We start from the raw sequence: 13,670 nt of genomic DNA, 5'->3' as shown, positions 1-13,670 counted from the left end.
TTTTGTAGGTATTTGGCTAATGTTTAATAATAAAGAATGGCTGTTGGGTGTTTTGGTGAACAGGAACAACAGACTTAGGGATTTAGCTTGACCCTGAAAGAGATAAGACTGAGATTCATATTCTATGTGTTAAACAAACACCAGCTGCAGCTTTCTCCATCTACCTGACTCTCCTACGTTGACTACCAGCCAATCAAAAAGGTCACTGTTTTGGAATCACCAAGCCACTGAGGCTCTGTCAGTCAGACTGAAGTTCACATGATTGCTTAAACTTTTACTGGGAATAGATCTTTTCTGCCCACTGGGCTGGGTTACTGCCCCATAAACCTACCTTCTGTCATTAGCTTTGACTGTTGATACTTGCAATGATTAGACAGGGTTGAGCAAAAGGTATTTTTGCAGTCTGTGGGGAAAAGTAGGGAACATAAAGAAACACTGCATCGCATTACAAAGTCCTGAATGCACAAAACATACTCATCCAAATGCCATAATTAGATAAGCACCTGCTGCACCTATTAACTTCAAAGGAAAATTGGAGGCAAATTTGGGCTCATATGCATCCTGTCCTTAAACCAGGCAAGTCAGATGACCTCTACTTTTATAGTAAGTTGATTTCTGGAACAGCGTGCATGGTAGTTATTGCTCTAGATCCTTAATCCTTCTCCCAGATGGCCGTGAAATACTCCCCACCTGCAGCTCCTGGGATTTCAGCTGAGCCTTTAGCCATGCCTTGAGCATGTCCTTTTTAAAGACACATCATTTTAAATGACCGAGTGACAGCCTCCACCTCCCCGACAAAAGAGACTTCAGGTGTGATGTCGAGGTACCAAGGAGCATGTGTTTTGTCTGAAGGCAAATAGGTACTAAAGTAGCCAGAATAAAAACTAACGTTGAAACAGGGGTGCTGAGATGACGGGCAGGGAATCTCTGACAAGAACTCTGAGGCCTCTCTGCCTCCACCCATGATATTCTATCGGCACACTGCCCAACACACTACATCACGTGCAGCTCTAAACATCAGTGGTTGGAGGTGGGAGGCTGTATGTAGCCTGAGAAAGAGCCACACTCAGAAACCTTGTTATGCCTGCGGGAGGCTGCTGTGACACAGGAGATCCCAAAGTTACGGTTCAGCGGATGAATGCACCTGGGCTGTAACGTTGGCATGGGTGTAAGGGAATGGCTGGCTACGTGGAATGGAGTCAGGGGCCTGGGAAAACCCTTAGTGCTGAAGTGTTAAGGGCTCTGGAATCCCATCACGAGAACCCAGCTCCTTTGTGCTCTTACTGCCACAGAGGCGTGTACACTGAGAGGAGCCCAGGCTGGAGGACTGCGTGGGCAGAGACACAGGGGAAGGAGGCCCCAGAGGGGGCTAGAAAGTTCTCTCCAGCAAACCATAGGTCAGATGATCAAGAAAATTAAAATACATGACCTCCCATGTAAAATGAGCCAATTTCTCCCTCTCTTCCCAGCAGCATCAGAATTTATTGACATGGAGCCATGGGTGGAGAGCTGGCTATGCATTGATGACAAGGTCCATCTATTCTCAAAGCAGCAGTGGCTGCAGAAGGCAGCACAAGCCCCAGTAGAAGCACTGATGGAATAGGGATGGCAATTCCTCTGAGAAGAACAAGAAGATGTTTTTTGGCAGGGGGCATTTTCTAAGACTGAGCATATCACTTGATGCCATATGGGACCATGGAAAAAACTAGAATCAGCATGCTCACTGAAGTTCCAGGGCAATGGGAAATGGTGCAGCTGAATCACAAATACCAGCCCCAGGTTATAGGAAGGCAGGTAGTTATCCATATGCCGAGACAGAGGAAGATTTGTCTATACAATTCTGATATCTATATAATAAAGGATTTCAATAAGAACACTGTGGTGGGAACACTTCTCCTATGGTTCAGATATACCCAGAAGAGGTATGTTATTCCAAAGATATTAAATTAGTTACCTAGAGGAACACAAGAAACATTACTTGGCCTATAGTGTATTGTATATGTCAAATACTTATCACCCAGGAGATCTTTTACTTTCACATATTCTTGAGACAGGTAATACATCAAATCCTTAATGTTTTAGTATGGAGGAGATTCTTTCTAGTGACAGATTAGGCCCAGGGTTGACATTCCATGTTTTAGCGCAAGTGAGATGAGATACCTTTTATTAAGAAATGGTAAGGGAGCCCAGGAGCTCTGCGTGTAAGCCCAGGGTCAGAGAGACGGGCAACTCTGTATGTGAGTCCAGAGTAAGGGAGATGGGGAGCACTGCATACAAGTCCAGTCTGATACGAAGTAGAAGTTGTAAGCATTTGTCATGAATCCAACAGATATTTACTGGGCACCAGAGCCTGGACAATACACAGGCACTTACAAAGATATAAAGATAAATAAGGGTACCAGTGCCACCCTCTACTGGCTCAAATACAGTGGGAGGAATGGCATAAATATAACTGTGATACAGGACAAAATCAGATAAGACCCACAGCACTGGCATCCCCTGGGAGCTGGTTACAATGTAGGTTCTCAGACCCCACACAGGACTTCCAGAATCATAATATGCATGTTACCAAAATTCCCGATGGTTTGTATATGCATTTGGGAAACACTGATGGTTTGCATGAGCATTTGAGAAACATAAGCATTTAGGACATTAGAGAAAGGGGTGTCACTTGTTTTGGAAACCGATGATATGCTCGAGGAGACCTCTTGGTATATTGCAAGGGAACATAGTTGAGCTTCCACCATGGGATTTGTGAGAGTGGAGGAAAAGGAACAACATGAGCCAATTAGAAAGAAGAACTCCACCATCTGCCTGGGGGTGGCACATAGGTTTGAAATCATGTAAGATACTGGTATGATGGTCATAGGAAATATTCTGGAAATGTAGGTGTGGGGGACTGCAGTGTTCCAAAATAAACACAATTTCTGATTTCATAATTACACAAATGGGGACAGCCAAAGAGGTATGGGATATATTCAGATGGCAATAAAGATAATCTTTAACTTCCCCTCTGTAGAATTGCTGGAACTTCAGGCCCATCTCATGACCCTTCTCCCCATCAGGGTCCTTGGGAGGCTCATGTGTTGTCCTTATGGGTACGGTCTTGATCAAGGAGGAGATCTAGGCAGTCAGTGGGACCAGGTGTGAAGAAGGGCCCAACCCTGGTGAGGAATGAGGTGTGCATCCCAAACCAGGAAGACTCCTCAGTGCGCACAGGGGGCTCAGGTGGGGATCAGTGGGAACCTCAGCTCAGAGGACATGCCTGTGTTCTGGGCCTTACGACCACATTCCAGGCAAGTGGCTCAGGGTGTGGGTCCATTTCAGACACACCTCCTCTGTGCAGAGGGAACCTAGTCACCTGCCCCACGTGTACCACCACCTGCAGGCTGCAAGCTTCAATCCCCATGTCTCTCTGGCCAGTTCTCTGCTTTAGGATGGCTTCTCTTCCATAACTCATCACCAAATAATGACAGCATTCATGATGTGCCAGGCACACATCTAAGTGCTTCATGCACAAATCATTATTATCCACAACCACCCTATGCTTTAAGCATGACTATTGCCCCCAGTTCACAGCTAAGAAAACGGAACTACACAGACATCAAATGACTTAGCCAAGGCCACTCTACTAGTAAGAGGTGATGCTGCCCTTTGAACCTATGTAGTTGACTCTGGAGGCCACAGTCATAAGCAGATGTTTCTCCAGGATGCTAACTAATCAGCCTGTGCCAAGGCTAGGAGAACTAGTTCAAGAAAACCACAACCTGACTCATGAGTAGTGACGATTCTCTGCTATGACCTGCCTGCTTATATTGGTATGTAGAACTAACCATTGTGGCAACTAGAACTAAATTTGTTTCCTACCTTGGGGATCATAACTACAATTTTCAGGGCTGCCTCTAGACCAGATCATTTTCACAGCCCTTACATGTTTCATACTTGTGTTTGTCAGGAAACTGGAAAGTATTTTAGGAAACATTTGAAATCTTAAGAATTTTTTCTGCATCTTGAGTAACCTTCCAAGAGAAGACAATGGATATATCAGTGAAGGGAGGCTCTCAAGGTGAGTAAACCTGAACAGGGAAGAATGGAATGAGATGGTATGATTGCATAGGACAACCTAGGGGACAAGTGGGACTGGTGGGAGGAAGGGGCCCTGAAGCAAATGGAACTGACCAGTGAAAACGACACTTGACATTGATGTAAAGCTGCACCGCTTTGCACTCTCAGATGGGGGAGGAACACACAGTGGCAAGAGGTGGGATCATGCAAAGTTAAATCATTCATTTAATTATTCATTCATCCTACACCCATTTATGCCTACTATGTGTTCCTTCTGTGCTAAATGCTGGATCTCTGTCCTCAGGGAGCTTATGGACTAGTGGGGGACCCAGAAAATGCACAAAACAACAGGTCTACTTTTTTCTATATTACAGGAGGGGTGGAAGGGGAAAATGCTCTAAGAACATAGGATAAGAAAGGACCTTCTGTTAGGGTTTCAGGAAAGCCTATTCTGAGATGGTGACTTTTAAAATGAAACCTGCAATATGTGAAGGAATCTGTTGTGTAAAAGGTAGGCAGAGAGGGTAACGGAGAATGTTTTAAGAGGAAAGAGGATATGTACTCTCTTTCAGCACCAATAAGAAGTGAGGAAAGGCAGAAGCCCCTCCAGGTTGCGGGGGTGACCTTGGGGGGAGCTGAGTCTGCAGAGCGGTGTGTGTGTACAGGCGAGAGTTTGTGGCAGGAAGTGGGGGCAGTAGGCGCAGACAATTTGTGTTAGCTGGAGCAGGGGAGGGTGAGCTTGGTTTAGCTATTTCAGGCCATCGGTAGGGTGACTTTCAGTTTCCATTTGAGCCAGCCTGGGTAGGTACGTTCCAGATAATATGCAGAAATGACAACAGTGAAGTGACTCATCCCCCTTCGGCTGGCTCTCAGATTCCCCACAGCCACTGTTTGGCACCTTCCCCTGAAGCCTGCTGTCTCGTGTCCCCCACTCAAGCCACCAGAGGACGATGTCTCCTTCTCCTCTGACATGGAAGCCACAAGACAGAGGCCCCCTCACCCTCTCTCTTCTCGATCTTGCTATTTCTCTACATCTCCACCCTTATCTTTTTGGAGAGAAATGGCTCCTTTATTCCAAAAATAACTCCGCCAAACCACGTCATCCCTTTCCCCCTCGCTCCCTGTGTTCCACCAATCATGCTCTCCCTTGTTTATTGAATGTCTCCCTTACTTCTGCCATCTATTTCTAAGCCAATAATTTACTCACATCTCCCCTACCCTGAAGGGTTCTCACTCAATCTTTCTTATCTTTTCAGCCAACCTCCAACTCTCAGGAATTTTATGTCAGGACCTCTTGGTCGGATCACCGATTTCACCTCCCAGTGAACAACCCACCTTCAGACCCTGTTATACAGCTTCCCGGACTGCCTATAGGCTTCTGCCCCTGCTGAACTCTCCCTCTGTCTAGAACGCTCGCGCCTCTGCCTGGCACTGCACTGCGCATCTGACAGGTTTCTTGACCCTGCCCCCCACCCCCGACCCGCACCTGGAGTGCAGCCCTGTGTCAGTCTGTGGAACCACGCTGAGTCAGGCAGAAGAGACAGAGGGGTTACTCACCCACCTCTGAGATGCAGCATTAGCCACGGCTTGGCTGTTCCAGGTTCAAGGACATCTCTGTTGTGCAAACCGTCTTGAATCTCATATGCAAGCCCAGTCCGGGCTCCAGCACTGGTTTCATTTTCATTCATCCTATTCACTGCGCATTTGTTATGTGCTGGGCCCTGTGGCCTGCACCTCCTACACCCGATCTCATTTGCTCCTCACTGCAGCCCTACGCTAGGGAGTGCTACCCAGTCAGTACACCCATCCTACAGAGGGTTGGAGAAATTTGCCCAAGGTCACACAGCCAGTCGATGGTGGAAGCAGGAATCAAATCAGGCCTTCTGACTCTATAGGTGATGCTTGATAGTTATAAATTTTTAGTATAAGAGAGAGAGGGGGACGTGCGTGTGTGTGTGTGTGTGTGTGTGTGTGTGTGCAGTGTATAAGGAAGAAAGCTTTCTGAGACCCTGCTACTCATGCCAGATTTTCTATTCCTGATCAGCTGCTCTCTGGCTTCCAGAAGGTGTTATTATCACTCACTCATGTGCCCTATCGCTGGGCCTGTGGGGACTTGTCCTTCCTTCTGGCTCTTGGCCTTTTGATGTTGACAGCTGTACTGGAAAATCACATGCTGGCTGCTGCCATGCTTACCAGACACAGACTGCGTATACTTCTGTAGACTTGTGGCCCGCTCTGCCCCACGCCTGCCCCATGCCTGCCCTACGCAGGGCGTCAGTCACTTCTGGGTCAGCTCGGCCTGCCTTACCTCTGTGCAAGTAACTGAGTTTTCCCTGTGCCCCCCCTTCACGGAGTCTTTTCTGTGGTTCTCTTTTAATTTACCCTTTACACCATCTATCACATTCCTTTAACTCTTGGTTTACCTTCTTTCTGTCTCTTTCTTCAATTATGTTCGATTAAATCCATGCCTCACCTATCTTGTTAATCCCCTTCTGTACAATTTCCATTGTTTTCTTTTCCAGATTTAAATACTGGTATTGAATTGAATAATCAGAACACACAGTTTCAAAACAAGGATGGTACCAAAAAAATTCAAATTGGTGAGTTTGTTAGGGAAAATAAATCCCTAGAAGGAACAATCTACAGTTAGCCTTGTTTTAAATCTGAAAGAATACAAACAATGCTAATTGGAACAATAATGGCCAATAGCCAATATTGTCAAAGTGCTTTGCAGTGACCAAAAACCAGACTCACGGGGTCCTCGCCGTCCCAGGAGACGAGTTCTGGGACTGGCCGAGAGCCACACGGTAATTACAGTGGGGACAGGGCTCAGCTCCCAGGCTCAGACTTCAAATCCGTCCTTTTCCTAACACACTCTTTAAAGAAAAGATTTGTCTTGTCATCCAGCTCATCTGGGTCATTTGAAAACCCCAGGCAGAAATTCCCCAGGTCAGCACTGCGAGTTCCCCAAGAGCAGCGTCTCCAAACAGAAACCAAAGAGCAATGGAAACTGAGTACCAGTGGCTCTGGCCCCTCCTCCATGGCAAGCGAGGCTTAGTTCTTTCTTCTTATTTCATGTGACAAATTATATACCCCCTGGGAGGGCTGTGGGCTTTCCAGAGGTGGAGTGGAGACATGAGCTTGGGAATTGAAACTCAGGAATGACATTCTCCTTCCTCCTCTGTAATGACGCTTAGCCCACATTCATGTTCTTACGTCTCATTTCACTGAATTTCAAGTCAGGGAGACCATAAAGGGCCAGTTTTGTATTTACTTCTTTTTATCCCCCTGCTGCTGCAAGAGCAAAACTAAGTATTTTTGTGTATCACATGAATCTCATGTCAGCAGGAGAACTGAGTTCACACTTTTTGAGGACATCTTTTCGTTCAAGATGGTAAGACTTTAGAAAACATGTTTCACTTCGTAGAAGAGGTCTATAGGTCAAATGGAATTCCCTTTCTGGAATAAATGTCATATTTCTGAAAAGGTATGGTGTAAATAGCAAAGTATCGAAATAAGAAAGTATCCCTCTGTTGAACACACCAGACTCCTAGCCGCCTGTTCCACTGCCCTCCTGATTCGCTTCCCCTCCTGGGGCTGGTGCTTTCTCGCCTTTCAGGTCTCCCCACAAATGTCACCTCCAGGGAAACACCTTCTAAAATTGCTTCTCCTGCATTACTTTCTATCCCCTTGCCCTCCTCCCTTTTATTTCATTAATAGTATTTATCACCATCTGGCATTATATTTTTATCTGTTTACTTATTTACTGTCTGTTTCCTCTTACTAGAAATAAAATCTTTCTGTGAATTTGTCTTAGTTATTGCTATTTTTCCCAGAAATCAGCATCCTGAATTCAATTCTCTGAATAAACTGTCAAGACACTATTTATAAAACTATTCTGTTATATGAGAAACTGTAGGATTGGGGGATACCATTAAAGATAAATAAGAGACCCAAGTTTGCTCACTGCTGAGGATCTTTCATTTCAGACACTCCAGAGAGGCATCTCCTCACTCAGAATTTTTCTCTTGTCTCTGCACTGTGAGCACAAACCCAAGATCTTGGTGTGAGGGATAATTCCCACACGCCTGCATCTTATCTTAAATCTCGAAGATAGACAGTGAAGCAGAGAAACATTTGTTTCAGATTTGTTGGAGAGATTCTAATGAACTCAGTGCCTCACACCCATGCTGTGAGTTCCTTTTAATTTTTTTAGACCTTTTTCTCTTCAGAGCTGAGGAAGGTGGGGGAGATTCATTTATTCATTCAACAAACAGCTCAAATGTCACACCTCTGAGGGGGCACCCTCATCATGTCTATCCTCCCATCCTCTCATTTTCTAGCTCATCATACTCTGATTTTCTTGGTCATATTTATCTCTCTCTAAAATTACATTTTAATTAATGTGTTGCATATTCACTGTCATGATTCTACATGGAAGAATGTAAGTTCCCTGACCAAGAGCCTTGTCTCTTGTTTACTGATGGTCCTCCGGAACCGAAGAGTTTCTGACATGAGGAAAACCCTCTACAAGCACCTGCTGGGATAACTGAGGGAATGCAGCTGCACCAGCTCCAGGGACGCTCTCTGGACAGCTCCTGCCCAGCTTGGACATTCCCGCCTCTCTGAATCCTCCTGGCACCCGTCGGATCTTCCCCATCACCAAACTTTATTCCCTAAGGTTCTCTTCCCTGATGGCTGTGTGGTCCCATTGAGTCCTGTGCTGCTTCATTATGCCAACTGACAAAGAAAACAACACAAGCTTGTTTGTGATTCTTCCATGCACTCACATTTTATTTCCCCGGCCAACATGACAAGCTTCCCTCAGGGAAGGCCTATGTCTTAGGCCAAGGAATGAAAAGGAAAAAGGTGTTTGAGGGGATGATAGTGAAGTGAGTTTTATATGCCTGTGGTATATGCAGGTAGAAATATCCAATAGGCCATTCATGTACAAGGATCTGATGTCAGAAAAGAAGTCTAAGCTAAAAATCATTTATTTGTGACTTGTCAACCTATGTTCAGTACAACCGAGTTGAGCACACAAGCTCACTTGGGGTGCGTGTAGATATTGAGAAGATTAGCAATGAAGGGTAGAGCCATGGAATTTTCTAGATGCCTTGAGGGCAAGCAGCACAAGGAGACAGAGAAGGACCATGTCAGTGGGAAGAGGGGGATCAGAAGAGCACGTGATCGTGGGAGCTGAGAAAGTTTGCATTTTCAAAATGATAGCGAATGGTTAATAGTGGCAAATGGCACGAAGAAGCCAACTAAGACTAGAAAACGTCCGCTGGCTGAGGCAGTTGAGCTCTGCCAACAATGTCACCTGAGAAATGAGAACAGAGGCCTGGTTGAGAAGGACTGAGCATGGACTTTAGCGGGAGATGAGAAATTAAGGAAAAGTGAGCCCAGGCAGCACCCTTGACAAGCTCAGCTTTGAAGACAAGGAGGAAGATGGGCTGGTGCTTAAGTCAGAGCTTCTGCAGAAGCGAATGGAGGTTTATTACTCAAAAGTAGGTTTTAAATTATGAAATGTGCACAGTTTTTTACATGCCATTTGTGCTTCAATGAAGTGATGTTATTAAAAAGCTTGCTTTAGAATGTCACAGATATCAGTATCTTCTCAGTTGAGAATCATATTTCAAATTCATCCTAACATATTAAGTTATTTCTTGATATATGAATGAGAAAAATCCAAGGGAAGGAAAAATCCAGAAATATGTAACTAATACTGCTGGTTTACAAATTAAAATATCACTAGTAACAGAAGCACTTTTTAATAAATTTTTAATAAAAAATTCTCACAGGAAGGCATTATGACCTGAAATATAGGCCAGCATAGAGAAAGGGCTTATGGTTATAGTTTGTAAATTATTGTAGACTTATCTAAGAGGCTAGACAATGGGCTAGATTATGATCCAAATTCAGGCAAATAAAAGCCAAATTAAGACCTCCAGGAAAGGCAAAGAGTTTACCTGAGCACAGATGAACAGGCCTTCATGCCATCAAAATTTCATTTAGGGTCATCATGAGGAAAAACATGTATAAAGATATATCCGGCAGAGAAGAGAGTAACATCAAAGTCAAATATTTGGCCTTTTCCAAAGGTCCAGCAGTTGTCTTACCAGTGTCCTAAACATCGAAGGGAATAAAATGCCAAGATTTAAATAATTACACAAGAGTCAGTAAACTCAAAGATGAGACAGGTAGACTAAGGAGAAATATTAACTTGGTGAATGCTGTTTATTCAGAATGTAGCCATCTAGAAATTTTCTCTACTGTGTTTGCACATGGAATAGAAAAAAAAAAATGACACATAGAAAGCCGGTAGACCAGGTCTAATGTGTACAGGGCCTTAGGTTTTCTAAAGGCATGTTTTTCCTCACTGGATCCTTTAAACTATTCAGACAGGTGGCCAGTATGTCAGTCTCCCCTAACATACACATACCCCTGAGTGAGATTTGTCTTTCTGTTTTTACACAAACAGAACCTGAGAGGTAATGTTTTTCCTTTGACCTGTCTTGTTTTCCATGATATTATCCAGAGAAGCAGATGTATCAGAGACTGAAAATGCAATAGAGTAAGCAGGAAAATGCAAGAAGAGGCATTTTATATCTGTTGAAATGTGGGTAGTTATTAATTACAAAAAATATCTAAGCACTAAAGATAAGTGACATGGTTATCAACTTACTAATTAGGGAACTAGACAGGAGGCTAAATAATGTGACCATCTCATTCCAGATTGCAGTTGTGATTAGAAAAGCAACTTCCAGTACCTGCCATAGAATGAGTAGAGAGTCATTATGATGCCCTATAGCCCTGTGACCCCAAGGCATTCAGTGGGAAGTGATGGCTGTGAAGCATGATGGTTCACAGGGCCTGACAAGACACTCAACATCAATTCTGTAGCCAGTGTCCTAGATCTTCAGTTATTCATCACTCTTCCCATTTCCCCCAACCCAATCCTGGTTATCCCTTTTAAAATAGTAGCTAGTATATATAGAGACCAATGTACAATAAAGAACAAGGTACTACCATTGTTTCAAGCACTATCACTACAAGTCTAAGAATAGGTATTATTTTTTGCATATTCATTTACATATGAAATGGTCGTGACACAAATAGGTTAGGTAATTTACCAATGTGGCACCAAACTGGTGAGTGTAAGGACAGAAATTCAAGCCCAAACATCTGGAATCAGAGTTATTTTCAACCACTAGGTTATACTGTCTCCATTTGTATTTCAGATCAGAAACATCTCTTTTCTGAAATATTGCAACAGCTTCCTACCTGGTCTGCGTTAAACCTACCTTTTTTCACATTATTTTTTACTATAATAATATAGAAATACATCTCTAGGTAAAGTATAATAAGGATAGCAGCATGAATTAGATAGAATCCCATTTGGCCACCAGCTGCAACCCCGGGTTTATCCCCAGGATCTGGTGTGTCTCTTCCTAGGTGTTTTTTTTTTTTTTAATATGTCATATTGTTTGATGACATTTTAAAACAAATGTTATATTGATCACTCGAAAATTTAATTTTTTTATACCTCTACATGTTTTCAAGAGCATTCTAAATTCAAAGTATAACCTTTAAAGAAAAACCCTTTCCCTTTCTTGAAAAACAACCACCATCCCCAAATAGAGATGCCATAACTTTATTGAAATACTCTATCACTCCTCTTTTAGTGTCAGTGGAATCAAGCAAAGTCCCCCAAAAGAAGAGCCCAGAAAAAAATATTAGAGGAACAACAGGTTGAGTGGCATATTTACAGAAGTATGAGGAGAACCATTTTATAGCAACTAATCCATAGGTAAAACAAACCATTGACGAGGGCACCCTCATCTGGGGATTTGCTATGCAGCAAGGCCAGAGCTGCTTCTTGATAAAGTCTATGTAGATAACCAAAACATTCAGTTTACCCATGTATCGCATTCCCCTAGCAACTTGGTATATTGGGATATCGTGGTTCCACTCACTGAACTAATCTCTTCATAGACTTGAATATGTTTACCCCTATCCTTGTTACTATTTTCAGAGAGTAACTTCATGAAGACAGGAATGGCATCTGTATTATTTCCTGCTGCTGTAGTACCATTACTCAGTGCCTGACACATAGTTGGTGCTCAATCCGTATTTGTTAATTGAGCGAATAAAGCCTAAAACATATGACTAATTGTGATTATCAAGGTTCCATGAATTCTGTACCTTGACTTTTTGAAGCCCTAGAAAACAGGATGATTTGATCACCCATGGCCATTGTACACTGATTTCAACTGTTTCAGATCTACAGCAGCCCCTGATAACAACTGATCTAAATAATAGTTACCTGTGGCAGAGTAGAAAGAACATAAACTTTAGAGTCACTCACCTGAATTAACAAACATCTCCACCATATGCTTGCTGTGTGACTTCGGGCAATTTTCCTAGCCTCTCTCTTCAGTTTCCTTACAGTAACAATGAAGATAACAAAACCTTTAGGATTGAGCCAGGACTAGATGAAAGAAAAATGTGTTAAAGCGTCTAATAACGTGTGAGACATTGAGTAAGTGCTTAGTAAATGTCGTCCCTGTGCTATTTCTCCTTCCACCCACTCACTACCCCTTTTCTAATAATAAGACCTTGAGTTTATTTACCCTGATAAGCATTTCTCTTCTCTCATTTCCATTTGTGGCAATCTGGGCAACAACTCCTTTCTCTCCCAGGGCTGACCTACCATTTTGTTGGAGTCAGTCCCAGGGCTCTGGGCTCTAGAGATTGCTGTTGGACTGTGAAGCATTATGGATCAAATCCAAGTGCTGCAGCAATAATGGCTCTGGCCGTTAAAAAAAAAAAAATCCAAACTGTTGTAGCTGTTTTATGGAGTGAAATATATATCTAAAAGTTTATAATAGGGTTACCAAATGCAATGTTCTAAAAATCAAAAGTCATCCAAGAATTACTCATCCCCTCATAGAAATAAATTGCTATGTCGAGTATTAAAACAGACACCTTGCTTTTGAGTCTAAAGATTTCCCTAAAGGTCCCACAATTGTAATTTCAAAACAGGGAATGCTATTCAAACAGGGGAAGGCAGAATCTTTAACTTACTTTTACCAGATTTTGTCTTTCACCCTGGGATACTCTTTATCCAACCTCCACCATTTCTGCTACCTCAAATTATTTTTAGATCTACCTAAAAGCCCTTATTTACAAAGTCTTAGAGTCTCAGAAACACTTGCATTTATTCTGTCATGTACACACCCTAACAAGTCATTGTAGGGCTTTAAAAAGAATTTAAAGAGACTCAGCTAAACACAATCCTTCCCCTATTGTAAGTCTTGCTCTTCTTTAGCATTGAAGAATGTCTTCCCACAAATCACTGGGGCTGATCTGTTGGATTGCTACCTGAATGATCTCCTATCAATTAGGCATGTCTTTAAAGCGTGATATCCATTACTTCTCCATCCTGCATTACAACCTGGAACAATGGCTGGCTTGATGAAAGCTGTATTTCTACTATCCTGGTTAGGTTCCAACCACAAGCTTTGAGTGGAAATCAGCCTGGACAGCTTATAAATCTTGTTTTTTTGTTTTTGTTTTTTTTAAATCAAGTTCTTGCTTTG

At 43.0% G+C, this 13,670-nt stretch overlaps 1 long non-coding RNA gene across 2 annotated transcripts in view; it reads right to left on the bottom strand.

The window, feature by feature from the left end:
* LOC118915548 (uncharacterized) overlaps nt 1-6,183 on the bottom strand; it is a 53,089-nt gene extending 46,906 nt beyond the window's left edge. For both annotated transcript variants that reach the window (XR_005026110.2, XR_005026109.2), the window contains exon 1: nt 5,627-6,183. This is a non-coding gene — a long non-coding RNA (uncharacterized LOC118915548). The remainder of the gene's footprint in view (nt 1-5,626) is intronic.
* Between the last annotated feature and the right edge of the window lie 7,487 nt (nt 6,184-13,670).

Source organism: Manis pentadactyla, chromosome 10, assembly GCF_030020395.1.
Source record: "Manis pentadactyla isolate mManPen7 chromosome 10, mManPen7.hap1, whole genome shotgun sequence".
NCBI classification, from domain to species: Eukaryota; Metazoa; Chordata; class Mammalia; order Pholidota; family Manidae; genus Manis; species Manis pentadactyla.
Note: the sequence above shows the minus strand (reverse complement) of the source record. Positions and strands in the feature narration are given on the sequence as shown.